Raw genomic sequence first — 17068 nt, forward strand, 5'->3', positions numbered from 1 at the left:
TGTTTGATATCATTATGCACCAAATCAATAAACAAAAGCCACTGTCCCAGTGAGGAAAGACAATATGATAGAGCAGATTCTTAATTGGTGTCACTTATGACAACTCCACTGGAACTGATAGAAACGTGAATGCTTTCCCCAGCTGATGCATCCAAAATTTCCACTCCCTCCAAAAAAATCATATGTTTGTCATGCCACTACCATCTACTACTTCAGAGAGTTCATACACTTTCTCAGTGTATTATGTTAAAAATTATATGTACTTAAAAGCACATGCAAACACTCACAAAATTTTATGGTGAGGAAATATTCAATTTAAAAGCAAAAAAAAACCCTACGGTAATAAGAACAAAAATAATACAATGGTAATAATTAAGGTCAAAGAAATTCTTACTTTCAGAATAGCACTCAACACATTTGTGAATTTATTCTTATCAGTGGACAATGGATCAAATACAAAGCAACAAGCAAGGTTGTTTTTGAACTGTCCCCATTCATGAGTTCTGATAAGAAAATTAGTAAGGGGCAAATAAAATAAACAGAGATAATGTTAGTAGAATGCTTTCTGTAAGTCTCTTCTGTCTTTCTTAATCAACTAAGAATAGGCTGTGATTACTGTAATCATTATGCAATTAATCACTATAATTACTTTTTATTGGAATAATAGCTTAAAAAGCAACTAACATACTTTCTTTTCTTGCTTGACTGGAAGACATTAAGTGCTTGTCAAGAAGTTGCTAAAATTATGTCTTTGTAATTTATTTTTCTTTTTTGCTATCTTGTTGGTTTTCTCTTTTTTTAATGAAAGTAGCAGTACAAATTTATGTACATCACGTCTACAGACAGTATTCACACACAGCAGGAGTTGTGCAGTGTCAATAGGAAGGTATTTCTGTGTAATTGGGAGATTGCATGTTTCTATATGTTTCTATATAGCATGCTCTTACATGCAGTTATCCATAGTGTGGTCATAATTACGTGTGTGTTTACATCAATGGAATAAAAAATAGAGAAAAATCCAAATTATAAATATGGATGACTTTAAGGGTCCCTTCCAACTCAAATAATTCTATGATTTTATGAATGCAATGATAATTTAAAACTAGGCCTGCCCATTGAGTGTCAAGGTATCCAAAGTATTGAGGCATTCCCAAAACTAAGTCATTGTATGCATCTTTGAACATTGACCCCTAGATACTCAGATCCTGGGCCATGTGCAGCCATTGCAGGGCAGGGAAGCAACACATCAGCACTGAGAGGTAGACACCTACATGTCTTCAGACGATTTCACTCAATGCATGATGAAACATTTTAAAACTGTGTTCAGTCCTGGAATTTTATCATTCATTAAGCTGCGCAGGCAACAGGTAGCATGCTAAATTTAACTATTCCCTCCACATCTTAAATTTTATAACCAAGTGTACTCTTATATAGCTATATTTAGATGGGGCATGGTTTAGTAGGTGTGGTGGTTGATGGATGGAGTAGGTGATCTTAGTGGTCTTTTCCAACCTTAAAGATTCTGTGATTCTATATGTTTCTATATACCTTAGTAAATTTCAAACACAAATTCTGCCCAATTATTCTAAAATACAGAAGAGGTCAGAAATGTAGAAGCTATTTTACACCAACATTTTCTGATAAATAATTTAGTCTGAAGTGTTCATGCAGAGCATGGATTCAGTTACTGTGAAATTATGCTATTTATAAGCACTTTCACTCCACCCATCTTTCAGCGATGGATCTGCAATGGCTATTTTTATGTTTCTTTCAGGGAGGGAGTAAAAATGCTTTTAAATAGCACCCACTGACTCCCCTCTGATGTTGGACTAAGCCAATGGACCACAAACAGGTGATCATGGTGAAACGGCTGTTAAATACCAATTCCTCCCCATGCTCTCATCTTTCCAAGCATGGCTCCAATTGGCAGCTCAGGGAAAGTGCTCTTAAATTGCACTTTGTGGCAGTGTGGGATCCAGCTGATACATTTTGAACAAGAAGTCAACTAACATCACTCGAGCTTACCACGCAATAGATTTTTACAGAGGGTTGCTGGAGCATTTAGGCAGTTAAGGGAATTATACTGGGAGCAAAGGTACTTGGGCAGACATGGACATGTTCTTACAGAAAATTTTTATTTGGACAGACATGGACATGTTCTTACAGAAAATTTTTATTTGGACAGATGAACATTTTCTGAACTCTGGAAAAATTCTCTTAGAGGGGGAATATAAAAATGTTTTGCCTACAGTAGAATTTTAATAGAGACAAGGTAATGTGTCTTAATAGCATAACTTTCCTCCATAGAAGTCCATGAAACAGGTGATTATATATATATGCATATGTACATATATGTGTGTGTATATATATATTAGTGAGTAAAAGCATGTCAGTAAAAACTTTTTATTTTTTTAATTAAGAATTGATTTCAGAGAATGCCATTACAGTGTTCTTCACTGAGATTTTGGGAATGTTTATTTGTATTGATGAGCAAAGAAAACCTCAGTAATCTCATATCTGATAAACCAATGCATTGTGGCTATTTTGAGGCCACTTTCAACCATTTTCAAAAATTTGTTTTCTTTCATTTGAAGTAAATATTGCCTTTTAAAATTTCAAAGTAAAACAAATACTTCTCAAATTTTTTTTGTCTGTATCTATCCACAAAGTATTTCATGAATTCTTGAAGAGTTGAAATAGCCACAAAACTAAATTTCTGTTAATATTTCTGGCAAAGCCTATGGGCCAGTTTTAGCCAAGTATGATGACTAATTTCCTGCTTTTGAAGCTGTTTCCTAAGCAGTGAAAGGATACACAGTTCTAGGGATGTTTGATGTGTAAAAAGAAAATGCCTATCTCCATTTTGTTTTCTGCCTGTTACATTGTTGGCATGAAAAATTAGTTGGATCTGTAAAGGAATATCTTTCATAGTCCTTGATGCATGTTTTATTAATTTTCCATATGTAATTAACATAAAAAAGAAAAAAAAAAGGTGGTTTAAAAGTTTACCCCACCTCAGTTAATGACTAAATGTTTTCATATGATATTTTATACTTAAGGTCTTTTTTTCAAGTAGCATTCCATTTCTGTGTCATCTTTCCTATCATATTTTGTGGGTAAACTGAATAAAAGAGCAGACATTGATTGCACTGAAGTCAACTGAAAATCTTTCTCTTGGTTACACTAAGAACAGGACTTTTGGCACAAAGTTTTTGGTGTCTATCAGAACTGTAGGACCCCTCTTTCTTGTACAATGTAGATTTGTCCAATTTGGTGGGTTATCACTGGACTCCCTTACAGATGTTCATTGTCAGTCACTGTCCCTCATTTGCTTATGAAAGCTAGAGTAAATTAAAAGGTTTTTTTTTAAAAAAAAAAAACAACACATTATCCCACTGAAATACACAACAGATATGCCTATCAAGAGAGTGCATGCTGTGTTTCTGTCGCTGTTTTTGTGTTTTGCAAGAGTGAAAATTTGAAATTCACCACTATAGTGTAGTAATATTTGTGGATTTGCCTTCATTACAACAAAGCAAGAATGTATTATGTCTTTGAGTCACGTAGGTGAACACCTGTTAACTTTGGATTTTGGCTTTGAACCAATGACAAACCTCCTGATAATCTATCAGAAAGCATCAAGCTCCACCTGGTTTACACATAAAACCCAGTTGCTTGTCCCAGGTTAAGCTAAAACAGAGGTCCAGGTTACTGGAAATATTTGAAGAGTTATAATTTCCCCTTTGGTGCACTTGAATTGATCTGTAATGTAACCTATGAAGTTTTTATGGGTTCCATCTGCCAAGAGGGAATTTTTCATACATGAAGTAATAATATGCTTCTAATCTCTAATATGTGTGCAAAAAAAAATCTTTTAAAAGTTTTCCCTCTTTTATTTTTAATTTTATTTTTTTTTTCTTTTAATTTACTGCAGCTGATTTAGGTCTTCCAAGTACAAAAACAAATCAAGACTTTCAAAAAATGCTTCAGGCTGCAGTTGAGTCACAGTGAGCTGAGGTTTAGGAACAGAATTAGCATGTCTGGGATTTCCAGACACAAGTCCCTGTACATCAATAAGATAAGAGGAAATATATCATGTAGTCTCCGGATGCAGCTTCTTACACAAACATGAACCCTGGATTTTTAAAGGTTTTCTGTAACATTTCCCTTCTGCTCAATAGGCACCTGCTGATGAAAGGAACCTCGGAGTGATATTCTCAGATTTATTTAGATCAGATCAAAAATGACACTCAGCCTTTCAAGGCAGAGCAAAGAAAATAGAGGTTGTTTTTTTTCTGCAAAGCTGAGTCAGGCATAAGGATGGTTTCATCAAACTAAAAATAAGGAAAACAGAGGAAAAATAAGCAGTGCTGACCGTGGCCTGTTTGCAGCGCTATAAAGTCACTAAAATCTTTAAGGTGCCTAAAATATTTGATATTCATGCCACTATATCAAAAAGTTGGGACAACCATTAGGTATTAAAATTTGTCATTTTAAATTGCTTTTTTTTTGCTAGCACTAGCAATATAGACGTTGAAATTTCCTCAGAAAGTGCTTATCTCATCAAGAGTAAAATTATAGTATATGAAATACTAATTACAGTATTATGAAGAAAGGTGAACTTTCTGGTGACATTGTATCTATTAGTAGAATACTAATGTTCTTCCTTCTTAAAGCACAAGTCACACATCATTATTTCCGTTATTTTCTCATCAGACAAAATATTTATATATATATACATATAATGATTTGTTAAATCTTCTTAAGAATCCCTTATTCCACAGAAGCACCTACTTTGGATCACATCTAAATCAGAGTTAATTGGTATGCGCTGAGAAATTCTTCATAATGTCTAGCGTAGGATAGTACAAGAATCTCTTTTAAGAGCTTTGTAGTTTCATGTTACAGAAACAAGAAGCTAATAACCATCAGGTATCATTCTGAAAGATAACCTGTGGGGTTAAGTTAGAATAGAGCGGGAACTATTTTCCTGTACTTCTGTTATGGAGGAATGAGTAGATTTTGATGATTTGCAAAATTCTTCAGTCGGGCTAAGACTAGCTAGAGTCCTCTGAAATCTCATTAACTTTGGTTGACATCTTTAATTAAATATTTGTCTTCTTTTTCATGTATTCAGACAAAACCAATCCATTGGAAAGCTGCACTATCTTTACTTCCAGAATCTTTTCTGGTTTCTTCAGTGCATTTTTGTTTGCTTTGTGTTTGTTCATGCAATTTTCTCAATCCTGTCAAAAGCAGTCAGTCTGATCTCATGAAATGTCATATGGGGACTATAAAATATTAAATAAGTTTGTATAAGTTTTGGATATCTAACAAAAGCCATTTAATTATGTCCCAGCTGTATATAGTCAGTTATGATCACCTTTGGTCAGGTTGAAAATAAAAGTGGAAAAAAATGTCTCAATAAATATTTAATCTGACAAATTTAACTTCTTTTTCTAGTCATATAGTACTATCCTCCAGTAGATGAAGTTACTCACATATTTTTCACATATAATTAGATTTTTTTTCCTCCTCTATATACAAAGGCAAGCTTCAAATATCCTGTGTTCTCTGTGTTAACTCCAGCTAGATGCCTAGCAGATATTTATTAAATCAGTCACAGGGTTTCGCTTTCTTAGTTGACAGAAAAAGGCACCACAAATTCTATTCAACCACAAATATATTTGCATGAGTGTTTATCCCTGTGTTTCCACATACAATTTTAACATTCACTTTTGATAAATATTTGACCACTTATTTTATATGCAGTGCAATTATAAATGTGCAGACAGAATCAGCATGTTGGAAAACCACACTTTTTCACACCCAGAATCTTTTCTTCCCTCATGCAAATTAATTTGACATTTTCCATTAGCTTTTAGATCCAGCTTTTTAATATGCACTACTTTCCAACATTTTAGCATGTATGAAGTCATTTCTGGAGCTGAGGAGACAAATATTTTCAGTACAGATCCCACACGTGTGGAATTTATTTGATTGCATATCCCAAGAGCACTAGGCTTCAGTTCCTTCTATCGTGATAGAGCTGTTCAGTGTGGCTTTCTGCTGGGCCAATGAATTTATCACTAATGTATTTAGTGACACAAAATTAGAATAAGAATCCATAAACTGAGAAGAGTTTTCGTCTGTAAATTTTGAGAGTGGAACAATTTATTTTAATGGCTACAATGGGTGGTGCTTACCTTTATTCATCTTATCTTTATTTATTTTAAAGCTGTGGTCAAATTTGTGTAGGGAGAATCCAATCAAGTATCAGAAACGTAACGGAAGTAATACAGCCAGCAGGAGCAGGGAGGTGATCTCTCTGTACTTGGCACTGGCAAGGCTACACTTCAAACGCTATGTTTCTGCTTGGTCATTTCACTACAAGAAAGACATCAAGGCCCTGGAGTATGTCCAGAGAAGAGCAGTGAAGCTGTGAGGAGTCTGGAGCATAAGTCTTATGGGAAGACGCTGAAGTAACTGGGATTGTTTCACCTGGAGAAGAGGAGGCTCAGGGGAGATCTCATTGCTCTCTACAACTCTCTGAAAGGAGGTTGTGGTGAGGTGAGCACCAGCCTCTTCTGCCAGGTAACAGCAATAGGACAAGAGGGAATATCCTCTAGCTGCAGCGGGGAGGTTCAGGTTGGATATTAAGAAAAACTTGTTCTCTGAAGGACTTCTGAGGTATAGGAACAGGCTGCCCAGGGTGGTGGCAAAGTCACCATCCCTGGAGATGTTAAAGAACCACGTAGATGTGGTAATTAGGGACATGGTTTAGTGGGCAATATTGGTGGTGGGTAGGCAGTTGGTCTAGATGATCTCAGAGGTCCTTTCCAACCTTAATGATTCTATGATTCTAAGTAAGAAACACACATAAGAGACAGTTTGGAGATCTTGTCCTAGTTAAGTCACACACGTGCCAGTTTCAGTGGGTAGACTGTACCTGCCATAGCTGCAAGCCTCAACCTGTAGATAAATCAGACACTGTAAATCTCTTTTCTAAGGAAAAAGAATACGAATCCTATGCTATGTGAATGAGCTGCAGGCTGCTAATCATTATTCCACAATAGTTCATATCCACTATTAGCATCTATTATGCAGAAAAGGGATAAACTTCACTAAAAGTTGAGTTTTGTTGACAAGAAAGGGAGAATGAAGAGTAGAGATCAGGAACCCATCAGCTCCATAGAGTTTGACCGCGCCATCCTCAAGTCACTACATGGACATTAGGATCATTATTTGCTCCCTCTGATCTGTGCCAGTCAGGTGAAGCAGGATCTTGTGCTGCAAGAAGGCCTTCTGCTGAATACAGAAACACTTCTAATAGCTCTGCAAATCAAACGTACCAAGATAATAGTTTCTATCTACAGATCAGAAGATTGTTTATGGCAGATGAAGTACTCAAGAAGATGCATAATCTCATTTCTCAGTATAACCTGTAGCTAGCAGTTAAATCCTAAGGAGGCATTTTCCCAGAATCCATTTACTGTAAAGAAACAACTATTTCAAACAATAATTGTAGACCCTGAACTCTTGACCAGCTGATCAGAATGTTTCCAGAAAAGATGTATACGCTGAGAGAATAGCACCTATCATCTACTGCAATGAATGATCATTACATATACTTTAAAAAGCAGCATTATTGGCACTTGCATTTAAGCTTTTTTGTTGAAGTTTGATCCTGTTGACAACACATGTGGTGATGTTTCCAAACGTCAGGTAGTCTTTTACCTAGATTTGCATCCATATTGTACATGTTAATTTTAGACAATTTTCAGAATTTTTTCAGTACATATGTAATTGAAATAAAATACAGTCAAACAATTAATTAGAGGGTTTTTTTTTCTGCCCAAGGAGGACTTGGTAGCTACTATTCTGTGTAAGACTGTTCTTCAGAAAATTTGCCTTAACAATAGAGGGTGATGCTGAGTTTCTCCACCCAGTTTCCCATTAATCAAGACGAGATCCCTTTTCTCTTTGTTTTCCATTTCTACTCAACAGTGGAGCAGTCTGGAAAATGCTATTTTCTTTACATTTTTAAAAGCCTTTGGAAAACAATTCAAAAGACTATGTAAAACTGTTTAAAATACTATTTTGTGTAAAAGGTAATGTGTAGACGTAAAACAAGAACTGGTTCTTTCAGACATTAATATATTACCTGATATCTCTTCCTCCTTAACTGCTAACATTACACATGAGCTGTCTTCTTTTTTTAACAGTGAAAATTTATTTTTAATAAATTGTGATACTGTGAAATTAATTTTTTTGTCCTTAGAGATTTTGAATCTTTTGCTTTTATAAAAAAATTAATAGACAGTAACATTAAGAATCATGATTTTTTGAATATAATAGTAAGGATTATTTCTAAATAATGTTCTAGAAGCATGTGTAAAAAGCTGTAAAAAAATAAAAGCATGTATAGATCTAATTATTTTCAGTCTGTGTTAAGAAGAATGTATTATGATAGTATATAGAACGTCATTGAACAGAGAGCTCCTATTGTCTGTTGTATACAATAGAACAGAAATTAACAGTATAAAGGAAAAGACAGTGGGGTTAGACAAATAGTCTTTCACATGTTCAGATTATATTTTGAGTTTAAAGCTGTGAATGAATAACCAGTTTTCTTTGGAAATCTTTCTGTATTATCAGGGTTGTACAAGATGGTGTATAAATGCTTTGATCCTCTAAGAATGAGCATTAAGGGTAATAGGAGAGCTCATTCTCTTCTGGTTTCTGAACAGGGTCAGGTTTCCTAAACAGTAAGTCTCTTGGGAATTAGAAAGCAGCTTGGGTCTGAGTTTCTTGAAATAAGGATTGTGTTGCCTGACTACATTTTCCTCAGGTGTATTTATGTGTAAATGTATTTATGTAAGACAAGCACGGACCAATCTCACCTTCATTACAATCTTCATCCCAAGCATACTCTGGCTAGGAAAAGTGTGAAAAACAGCACAAAACATGGACAGATTTGAATGGATTGTATTTCATTGTCTAAAAACTTCTTTGCAACATGAATTGCACCTTCAAGGACAGCAGTTCACTGCCAGCTAATGCTGCACTCTTTCAGCTACATGGTGCAGATCTGTGCTCTCCAGGAATGGATCTCCACTTTGAGCACATTAGAGAAAACTCTCGCAATTATGCAAAGAAGCAAGCGTGATACATCAGCAAAGATGGAGTGGGAAGGTTAATCTCAGCAGGATAACCATTCAAGAGAGGATTTACAAAAATACATGCCACGAGGTCACAAAATGTAATAATGTCACAGGATCAAAGAATTACAGAATTGCAGCGGTTGGAAGGGACCTCAAGAGATCATTGAGTCCAACCTCCCTTCTAAAGAAGGTTCCCAACAATAGGCCACACAGGTAGGCATCCAGGTAGTTCTTGAATATCTCCACATAAGGAAACTCCACCACCTCTCTGGGCAGCCTGTTCCAGTGCTCTGTCACCCACACGGTAAAGTAATGTTCTAAGCGAACACTGGGCTGTGCAGTAATCAGGAAATCAAGTACATGATTTTTTTTTAGCACTGAACCAGCAACATGAGTGTGTGCCTAACTTTAAGTATGTAGTCCCATTTACCTCAGTGGGAGTATTCATATGCTTAAATTTAAGCATATGCTAAATATCTTGTACAATTGGGACCCATTTACATCTTTAAGTAGGAGAAGCAGCGTGGGTGATGGAGTAAGTCATTTCTGGAGCTCAGGCAGGGATATACATAAAATTAAAAATATGAAGAACAAATGAGTAAGTGGTGTATTACAATGGTAAGTGTCTGCCTGCAAATTGTTAGCAAACTCAAGCCATTAACATGAAGTCACATGTTTCCAAAAAGGCAGTGTGGAGAGTTATTGTTAATGCATATCATAAACATCTCTAATTATCAGCAGACATAAATGTCCTCAATATTTAAAAAAAAAAAAGAAAAAGAAAAAAAGAAAAAAGAAAAAAAGAGCATGTAGCTCTGCATGTATAATTTTCTCATGCATCGTTTTTAGCAGAGATTGGATTCCTTTGATCTCTACACTGCAAGATTGTGTGGGTGTCAGAGTTCAGGAAAGGTGGGAGGGAGGAAAACAGAAGATAAGGAAGGTTGTTACAGCATTGTCTTGCTGCCTGTGCTGCTCCTCCTCCCTGTGCCTTGCTTCCTTTGTGGTCTCATCCCACTCCCAATCCTGGGAGTATTGATGTTACTGGAGGAGACATAGAATAATAACAGAATGATTAAGGTTGGAAAAGACCTTTAAGATCATCTAGTCCAAATGCACACCCACTACCAATAATCCACTAAACTATCTCCCTAAGTATCGCATCTCCACATTTCTTGAATGCCTCCAGGGACAGTGACTCAACCACCTCCCTGAGTAGCCTGTTCCAGTGGCCAACCACTCTTGTGGAGTAGAAATTTTTCCTAATATCCAACCTGGTGCAACTTGAGGCCATTCCTTCTTGTCTTATCAACATCTTATGATATTATAGAGGCTCCTTCTACAGACGAGCTTGCAAAGGATGAGGTTGTGGAAATGCAATAACAAACAGTTGTGCGGCAATGGTTGAGCTCATCTACAAAGTATGTTAGATGCACCAGGCCACATAGCATTTCTTTCCTTTTTGTAAACCTACTTATGACATTTTTGTCACCCTTTGCATGAAAGATTAATGGAGTTTTGAACATAGAAAAACGCTGAAAATTCTGCCACACCCAATGAGAGGCAGCAGATAGACACAACAGAGTCCAATGAAGGGCACCAAAAACATGAAGGGACGGGAGCACCTTTACTATGAAGAGAGGCTGAGAGAGATAGGGCTGCTCAAGCTCGAGAAGAGGAGGCTCAGGGGGATCCCATTCGTGTTCATAAATATCTGAAGGGAGGTGCAGAGAGGTTTGAATGCAACCCACACAAAGACAATCATCAAATGAGTTCTCTGTGTTAAACTCAGAAGGAGCCACAGTGTAGTGGCTCTGAGCAAGGTCTGAATCTATCAGCAAGGTACCATTGTTCCTGCAGTAAATTTCATCCAGATTCAATTATTTATGGTCAAATAGGCTCATGCCTACAGTTAATAGGAGAAACTTAGTATAAATGAGTCTTTGTGGACATATGTGTGGTTCATTGTCTGAGTGCAGAATTTCAGGTGTAATTTAATAGACTTCTGTGAATATTTGTCCTATCATCTTTGAAAAACAATTTTTGATTTAGATTTACTTTTCTCAATCATAATGCTGCTATTTCTTCTTTGCACTACTCCATGGAAAACTTTACTGATAAAATTTATATTCATAAGTTTCTGTGTCTTAAGGAAGTGGAAGAAAATTGAAGTACATGCAGTACACTTACCTTTAGATAATCCCTGAAGGTATATTTCTTCCCATTCTGCTTTTCTTGAATTCTAACAGCATAATCATTTTTCTGTGTACAGGCACAAATTTGAGCAACCAGGAATGATAATACTGAATGTATAGGTTTTGTGTACATTTTTTATGTCGACATGCCACAAGTATTCTGCAATGAAACCACTCATGAATGCACATACGTAATGGTATTTATTTCTCTGTGAAATGTATCTGACTGGAGAGTGATTTCTCTTCCATGGTTAGTTATACGTACAAAAGAAAAAAATATATAAATATAAATATTTTTATGTATTTATCAGAGTTTAAAAAAAATCTTATTTGTACATCCTGGAGTATTAAGGTTTCCTTTAATTCAAACTTCATGTCATTGACCAAACACAGAGCACAGGTGGACATATCAGAAAGGAAAAAGTTGCAAGAAAAAACAGTATGAATCTATCACTTTTATGTTATGCTCATCGCTGGGTATGAGAGCCAAGTCTGTACACAGCCTCTGTGAAGGCACAAATAGGTAGTGTAAGCAATATCCTGAAGGAAAATCATTCTCAAACTGCTGCCAGAGCGACTGTAAAAAAAATATGCCCTTGTGTTTCTGGGTAGTAATAGAAGTGCCAGAATCAATTATCTCAGAGAGCTCTTGGACAGTAGTAAAAGACACGTCTGACAAAGCAAGGTGCACTTGCCACACCATTAATTGGGTCTAAGATAGGTAGCACAGACAATGGCTTCCTCTTATTGCAGGATCCACTTCTCTTCCAGTCCTTTAAGGGGCAATCTAATCACTAGAGCTGAAGAAGCAGGAGTTACATGCACAGATCGGATATTCCATATTTACAGGACAAGTTAAGAGCCTCTTGGGTCATTTTTATTTACAAACATTACACGTGGACACACATTTCGTACACAATGGCAGAGAACTGTTGGGATGAGAAATAGATCCACAGCTCTGAGAAACAGCAGAGCTCAGTGTGCTGAGGTCATTTTGAGGGCTGGCTATATATATCCATAAAGAGCGTGCAAAGAAACTCATCTGTTTAATGAAGCATTCTTAAGCTGCCTGTTAATATTGTCTGTAGGGTGTAGGGTGCCTTCAGCTCCTGCTGACTTTCCTGAATAGTGATCTCCAACAGTAACTCCCCAAAGACGTAAACAGGTATAGTATTCAGAGCCCCTAAGAGATTCTAGTCTATCTGGTACACCCTACAGGAAGAGCTTATAAAGGAATAAAGGCAGGAAACTTTTCCACAGTGAGAGTTGTTCTGATTATATATATGCAGTATAAAAACTCACTTATTAGTCATAATATAAATAATAAATACAAACAATAGGAGAAAAAATATTTACAGTTATATAAATAAACTAATGAGGTATTTTATCAAGCCTAAATCTCTCTTTCATCCTCCTTGTTTTATTAATTGGTATTGGAATAAAATGAATTTGCCTTGTGACTCAGAAAAATACTCAGATCTGAAAAATTAACAGCTAAATTGTTTTGGTACTGTGTTTCAGCGATTATCATGAGGACCATTAGTCACTGTTCAACTTGCTCAAGAAAGATGACAAACCCCTTTGTCAATCATTTTGCCAGCAGTTGTAGCAACAACTAAAACAATCCTGCTCTGGGCATCTCAGCACAGCTTTGGGGGTGGTGTGGGTGTTTCTGTTTAGCAGTAGCACCTGATCTACTTCAGACTTGATGCAGAAATGTGCGTAAGCACCCACGTCAGTGGAACAAATCTTCTGCTGATATGTTGGCATCTACTTGGATGCTTTGCAAAATGAGAGTCTCTGCTGGGTAGGAAAACATTTAGTTTCTGGTGGAATCTTACAGAAATCAAAACTCACCAACAAAATGAGGCCTGAAGGCATATTTATGCACACACACAAAAAAGGGAAAAAATTAAAAAAAAAGAAAGCAGTGTGGGTAGGCTTTACATACCATGCAACTTCTTTCTCCTATCCTATATATTTGTAACATAAAGCTGAGGGAGGAAGGCACCAAAACTCACTGAAGAGATGGCTAAACCAAATGGAAGCTGCACCAAGCCTAGAAAACAAACAAACAAAAACCCCAAAAAACAGCAGCCAAGATTGTTTTCATTTAGAAATGTGTTTTTATGCATAATAATCTCAGAGGAAAAGTGCCCTATTGAGGCCCCATTTAGAGTACTGCGTCCAGGTCTGACTCCTTCAGCTCAGGAAAGATGAGGAGCAGTTGGAGCAGGTCCAGAGGAGGCCACGAGGATGATCCGAGGGCTGGAGCACCTCTCCTGCAAAGACAGGCTGAGGGAATTGGGCTTGTTCAGTCTAGGGAAGGGAAGGCTCTAGGGAGACTTCATTGCAGTCTTCCAGTACTTGAGCAGAGCTTATAAGCAGAAGGAAAATCAACTTTTACGTGAGCAAGTGATGACAGAAAAAGGGGGAGAAGTTTTAAACTAAAAGAGGGGTGATTTAGATTAGATTTCAGGGGGAAATTTTTCACTGAGAGGATGATGAGGTGCAACGGGCTACCCAGAGAGCCTGTCAGTGCCCCATCCCTGGAGATGCCCAAGGCCAGGCTGGATGGGGCCTCCTGATCTAATGACTGATTTAGTGGTGGAAACTCTGCCCGTGGCAGGGAGTTGGAACTAGATGATCTTTGATGACTCTTCCAACACAAGCCATTCTATGATTCTGTCACTTTTGTTTGCTACTTTTCTCGGCCAGAAGGAATTCATCCTGACAGCTTGGATTTCAGGTGCTGGCCGTTGCCTATTGAAGATAGGTGGGAAGTCTGCTTTGTTCCTGCTGAAACTGGACCTTAAGCAACCAAAAATGCAAAGTTCTAGAGCCAAAAATCCTATCAGTTGAGGAGGGATTTAAGAGAGGCTCTCTTTTGTCCTGCTGGGGTACCATATCAGTGGTACTTCACATGAGAGAAAAGAGGTTGCTCAGGATAGAAAACATTTTAAAGAGCTCCACTGAAGCTTAACATTATTAACCAGAAAAAAAAAATTAAACTCAGGACATACTTAAATTTCCACAATGACTCCAGTTTAAGTTAAAATATTAAGTTATGCAATAGCTAAACAAGGCTTGAGAAGCTAATTTTCAGAGGGTTTCTATTTTTATATTAAATAAAAAATCACTTTATCTGTGTTCTGACAGAACAGATTTGTAAAAATAAATAAATATGGGAATGATTAGCAACTGAATTTGACAGCCAAAGATCTTATGTATCTGGAGTAACCTTTCAAGAGACGTGTAGTTAAATGAGCCTTCAAGTTACATTAGAAATCAGAGAAAAACAGTGTTTTTGTAATTACTGCTGCTTTCTCCTATTACTATTATTGTTTATTTAACTCTAAATTACAGAACTGACCTAAGATTGCAGCTCTACTGTGCCAGATGCTTTATGTGCATAAGGTAGTATCCATGACTGTACCACTAAATGGTGAAGATGTGATTTGGCCAAGTATCAATTTTTTTACCTTAGTAGGAAGATCTACATACCTGGTACTTAAGGAAATCTCAGTCTGATTGTGTAATCGCACATTCTTTGTGGAATTATAGAGATATAGCTAAAAAACTTTCATAAATAAAACCATATAAAACAAGTTTTCTGCTTGTGTTTATGATGTCTATTATTTGTAGCGCCTTTCCATAATCTTAATGTCTTTAAAGATTTTCCACCAATTCTGTCAGCAAATCTGATTGGTGATTATTTTTTGCTAATATTGAGATTTAAAAATCTTCAGAAACCTCTTAAGGGAAATGATGGCATTGTGTCACATGCACAGTGGCCAAGCCATATCTGGAAATGTTGCACTCCCTGTACAGGCCCTGCAGATTCAATGTATGAAATGCACAATTCAGCACAGTTTGGATTCATGGAATACCTGTCCTCCTGGAAATTGAAAGGCTGGTAAGCTTGTGTGCATGTCCCTTAAAAGCTTTGCTTTCTGGGAACAGTTGTTAAAGTACTATTTGCAAAATATAGAGAGAGACAAGTGCCATCCAGGTATATTAGGACCTTTATTTTGTCTGCTTATTTTTCTTTGGTATTATTTCTGTTGATTACAGATGTCAGAAACTAACATGCATTTGAAGTTTTTGTTTTTAAAAAGTAGCTCAAGTGTCCTTTTTTTTCCAGAAGTTATCTCCTAATTATGTGTTTTGTGAATCTTCCTGTTCTTGATTTTCAACACAGAGTTGAGAATGGAGTTAAACTCCCTGGACATAAGAAAGCCCTCAGTCTATAAGCCAGAGAAGGGAACTGACATTTTAAATAGTTGTTTAATTATATCAGCAATTCTAATCTTGTGGTAGGCACATAAAGACAGTATTTATGAACAGTGTCATACCATAAAAGTAAAATAAATAAATGAATAAAACCAGAACCAGACATGTTATTTAGCCTGGGACTTAAAGTATGTCAGATGATTTTGAAAATCTCAGAGTATTCCATGTTACACTTTTCTGCATATTTTCATAGGTGTTTTTTCTATCTAGCTTGGTAGGATTCCACTGAAGAGACAGTCTGTGGGAAAACTGTTTCATAAGTTAAAAGCCCTTAGTTATTGAATATGAAGAACTATCTTAGGTCTTGTACTGCTGGAATTCTGTTCACAGCATTGGATTCAGAATTTTACAAGCAAATGCTTGTAAGATATTTATAAGTATATAATTATATTTATATATAATTCTATAAAGCTGCTCTTTTTTGCAACACGTATCTTAAATCTCCCTTTGCTCCCAAACTTTTCAATAGTTCTTCTTGGACTACCTACACTTAGACAAAATATTTCTATTTTTCAGAAAACTAGTGTGATCATATTGAGCTACCAACCAGATAATGAAGTTGATGAGGACATGCAAATGAATTCTGATTGGTTTCCTGCTATCTATATCTGGTGTGTCCCATCACATTAGCATTTACTTGACCTACAGCATAATATGATGTGACAACTCTTAATACCAAACGAAATGACACAATGTAATGTGACAACAATGTAAAAGAATACACTGCTTTCAGACTGAGCTTTCACCCTTCATTTCTGATGGGCTATACACAACCTAAAATAACCCAAAGTGATGAGATGACGGTATATAACAACTATTCTAGATACCTAGGAAATAATACTGCCTACCATCTTATCAATGTCTTTTCAGGCTACTTAGATTAAATATTACTGTTGTTTGTGTGACTTACATAATCAAATTATTGCATTTTCAAATTGGAGTGTATGGGCAAAAGTTGCATAAGCTAGGACAGATTTTCATTCAAAGTCTCTTGATATTCATCAACCATAATCAGTAAACACATTGCTGTCAGGCAGTCAGTCAGTCATACTTCCTATCTCCATCACAAATCTCTTTTATTTTTTTAATCATTTTATCATTAGGGTAGATTGTGCAAGAGGACTGGTCTTTGTCCCAGAGGTGATAAGCCATCCACATATGCTGGACTTTCTGGGACTTTTTTTATTATTATCTCTCTAAAAAATTAAAATTGTCACAAAGATTGAAGTAATTGTGCACATGAATAAGGGCTGCATGTAAAAAACAACCTCATGGCATTAAACATCCAAGATATGTCCAGACATACATGAACTGTAAATAACAGCTTTTAAACATGCCTATATGGATTTTGGATTTTCCTTCCTTCCTTCCTTTCTTCCTTCCTTCCTTCCTTTCGTCCTTCCTTCCTTCCTTCCT

This window comes from Numida meleagris, chromosome 1 (assembly GCF_002078875.1).
Source record: "Numida meleagris isolate 19003 breed g44 Domestic line chromosome 1, NumMel1.0, whole genome shotgun sequence".
NCBI classification, from domain to species: Eukaryota; Metazoa; Chordata; class Aves; order Galliformes; family Numididae; genus Numida; species Numida meleagris.